Genomic DNA, 4,476 nt, shown 5'->3' on the forward strand with positions numbered 1-4,476 from the left:
ATGCAACTATTTTCAATGTGGTTGTTGATCAGGTAATAATGCAGCTGCATGAAATTTTGTGCCCCTGCAGGGTTTTAAAAGTCACGGGCTGCTTAGTTAAGACGTGATGAGGCTCAGTGATGGCACCCAGCTGGTCAAAGTCCTAGAAAGGTGGCCTTTGGAAGTGGTACTTGACAAAATGCCAGCATGCCAGTTGCAATCTGCAAAATAATCTGCAACAGACAAGGATGAGGGCCATCTTCATGTGCACACCCACCCGGTGCCCTTTTACCCCTTTCTCTGCCATCACACAATGCAGGCTGGTCTTTCAAAAAGGTGTCAAATGCAAAGCGTGCACTTCCAAAGGGAAAGCTGGTTCCTGTCAGGTGATGACAAGTAAGTGGCAGGCGAGGAAAAATTAAACACATCACCCCCATGTCCTCCTCCCCTCCCTCTCGCATGCTGTCAATTAGTCTCAATCAACCCCATCTTTTCTATTTAAAGTTGTTATGGCAACTCCAGTCTGTCTTCCCATCCTTCAGTGCATAATAAATACACTGCACAATATGTTATCTCAACATTTTTGTCAGGCGTTGGCAGCAAAGGGCCTGCGTAATTGTGCTGCCACACTGGACAAAATGCATACAGCTACATTTGATCACAACAAGGGAGAATACAAAACAAATGAAACCCCAGACTTGTTTGGGTTTGTCAAGACAGAATGCTCCCGCTTGCCTGTCCGAAACTCAGTTGTCTTCTGAAGGTAGAAGTGAGGACGAGGGAAGAGAGACACAGAAAGTCATCTTCTCAAATAAGGAGACGTGATTTGCTTTTAACAAGTCTTCTCTTGGCAGAATTTGACTAAAGTGTGAGGTGAAGTGGTGCTTACCAATAAAGTAAGTCTCTTGCAATGTATTATTAAGAGGTGATGGCATGCAGGGTTTGCTTGGCTAAAAAGGACTTAAGTGATGCGGGAGCAACACTGTCAATCTCAGCCTTCCTCTGAGAGTCAATTAGGAGATAAACAGGGCTACATGTCTTTGGCAGCAGGGGAAGGCTGATAGGCTGTCCCATGGATGTCCTGGGGCAAGGTAAACTGACAGTACAGCTTTGCCATCAGGGATGGAAGCAGAGGGAACAATACGCGATTGTCCTGCCATTTGAGAGAGTACGTGTGTTCTTATGTCACCACAGCACATGTGTGCACAGGCATTATTAGCTGGCTTTTTTGGTTTGTTTTTATGTGTGTCTGCTCACTCAGCTGCCAAAAAAAAGTGAATTTGGTAATGAAACTTCTCTAGTTTGAAGTGTAAAAAGATGTGGAAAAGATTTTGAGGACGGGACGGATGATGATAACCAAAGCAGTGACGGCTGTGAAGTAGTCAATGATGTCTCACAATATGTTTTTTGTTCACTGCCACCAACGTACATGAATGGGGTTCGGGATACATTGTGTTCTGCGTGGAAATATATTCATGCTGGTGTTTATTATTGCATGTGTGATGCAATGCTTGTATTCACTGGTTTATGTGATGGAGCAAAACATGCAAATAGAGAAAAATCATTTCTCATATTACATTCTGTGGGTAATATATGTGCTTCATTGGGCGCAGCATGTGCATGTGGGTGTGCATTGACAACTGCTTTTTTTAATAATACAGTTGGTGTGTCGATAGCATGACTTAATGCTCATGAATTCTTAAGGTCATCAGGCCATGTATATCTATCTGATTTTTTTTATTAAAAAAAAAAAATAAATAATATATTTTATTTTTATGTATATATATATTTATATATATGTATGTATATATATATATATATATATATATATATATATATATATATATATATATATATATATATATATATATATATATGTGTGTGTGTGTGTGTGTGTGTGTGTGTGTGTGTGCGCGTGTGTGTTTGTGTGTGTTTTGCAGTTTACCAGTAGTGTATTGTGTATTGCTGATTTGGTTCTGGTGTTTTATAATATTGGTATTCTGTAGTCACAGTGCCGCTCAAACTAGAGTATAATATCATGCCCATTAAGTATATCGATATATTCAGGTTGTGCAGCAGCAGTGGCATATTTTATGTAATTAAGTGTGTCAATATAATGAGATAAAATTCTAATATCTTCTGTCTCCATGTCATTTCATTTATGCTCAATGCTTAGCGAAAAGAAGAATGCAACAGATGAATCTTAATGAACGGCGCGCCGTTATTACCCTCATTATTTTCCAATTAGCAATCGGTATACCACATTAGCGCCGAAATATCAGCTGCTATACGTTGCAATAAATGCACCTCCCCTCCTATCTGTAAATAAGAAGAAATTCAATACCAGGCAGTAAAAGACTCCACAAAAGATAGATCATGGTGAGTGCACTGCATGAGAAACAATTCCACAGAGGCTGGATAAAATGCATTAAAGCTAATGAAGTGCTATGGTAGCCCATACCAAGAACCATGCAAGAAAATAACAGCACATGTGAATTAGAAGCATTTGCTCTGCAACTTGGTAGGGAAAAAAAAAAGAAATTAAACACATTATGGGAAGGGCAGGATGTCTGACCTGCTGTGTTTTATCTTTTTACAGCAACAGACAGTTTCTTTTCTTTTTAGGGGATTTTATGTATCTTGTTTAAACAAATGAGAAGTCATAAGTCAAAATCACCCTCAAAAGATTTTAAAAAAAAATATATAAAGTATGAGCTCACATAAAAAATGAAACAAAACAGTGATGAACTGCAAGCTTAAATATTATTCTAAGTAGAAGAAAAATGGTTGACATGTTTTTACTGGAAGGCTTTGTTGTGTTTACAGTAAGACTCATCCTGTCTTAAGATATTTATATGTTTTAAGTATTTAAGTTTATTACAAACTGTAATTCTGTTCATTTTGGAATGTAGTTTTGTGCACAAACATCACGGAGTCTGTTTGATTAATACATTATGATGGCAGGCTGAGCTGTAAGTATTATAAGAATGTCGCTCAGCTCCTCTCGGTGCCATTTCTTCACTTCATTCCAATAAACACGCCCTCCATGGCCGCCATTTTCAGTTGAACATCTGTGTAGTGTTTGACCTATTTTCAGCCCACTTTACTGGTGTGTGTAAAGGAAGAAAAAAAAAAAGTACAAATGGTGTCACTGTATTTGAGTCAGCTCAGTTATTTGGGGTGAAAAAGAGCTGTCGTCAGGTGCATATGTAGCATGAAATGCAAGTGGCGGACGAGTGACACTGTCAGCTTGTTTTCTCCACCTTGTCTTTTGGTCGCAGAGCACAAGAGCTGGTTGGCTAGACAGACGGGGGCTGTTGGGTCATTGTGTGTGTATAGAGAGATGCGCTGAGTGAATAACCTTTCCCGGTAACAGCTGTCAGATCCACCAGAGCAGAGCAGAGGACAGAATAACAGGTCTAGCCTGAGCCCAACCCAGACACAAGGCTGATCAGGGTGGATGGCACAAGGGGGGTGGGATGTGCGCTGCACCGTCTTCCAGCCTTGAACGTTGGACTCAAGAGTTTTGATGGGTGGCCACACCGAGCCTTGACGAGGGTCTCAGCACCCAGGCAGCTTATTGTTTAACACATTGCTCATCTCTTTTATTCCCCCCAATGCAGATTCCATGCACAGCAGTGCAGAGCACGCAGGTCCAACAGCATCCTGGGACGCCGCCTTTGTCAAGATGTCACTCGCAAGCGCAGCATCTCAGCATGGTTCACCACTGTGCATGACAGGGGATGCAGACCCCATGAAGGGGGATTAGCACCACACCTATTGTCTGAGGGCACTATAGTGCTGGATTTGGCTGCATGGCTATTCAAGGACTGTATTTCTATTCTTTGGCACTTGACAGAGACGCTCAGTGGCCCCATTTTTGTTCCGCTGCAGTATCAGAATGTGTTCATGTCATGCCCCCAGCCAAGGCCCTTATTATCTCCGTTGACATGACGAGGGAAGGTGCGATGGTAGATTCTGTTATTGCTGTCTGCTGCCTGACCTGCAGGTTAGGGGTAGTTTTTTTTTTTTTTTTTTTTTTTTTTTTAATGGCTTGGGTAGAAGCTTGCTTCTCATGTATAATTTACTGTTGATTCTGTTAACGCTGAAAGGAGAGCATGTTGACCGAGACTTAACCTAAGGTCGGGTTTGATGTTTTGCATACAAATTTAAATGATTTTTGGGAAGCTGTTGGTTTTGTGTTATTTGCAGTCTTTTATCATTTAAAGAAAATCCAATTAATCTTTCTGAGTGAAAAAACACTGAAAAAGAAAGATATTTTTTTTAAAAACGCAAGATTATGCATGTATACAGTTCATATTACTTAGTATAAACACCTTTAATGAATAATGTATTTAGTGTGTTTTGTTGGAAATATATTATTTACTTCTTTTTTTTTTTTTTTTTACTCGGGACTCTAGACTGTCATTCATTGACTTGGTTTGTAAGCAAAAGAACTGTCAATTCTGTTTCTTTTTGGATGAAAGCTACGCAGTA

This window comes from Telmatherina bonti (assembly GCF_933228915.1).
Source record: "Telmatherina bonti genome assembly, chromosome: 8".
In the NCBI taxonomy this organism is placed as follows: Eukaryota; Metazoa; Chordata; class Actinopteri; order Atheriniformes; family Telmatherinidae; genus Telmatherina; species Telmatherina bonti.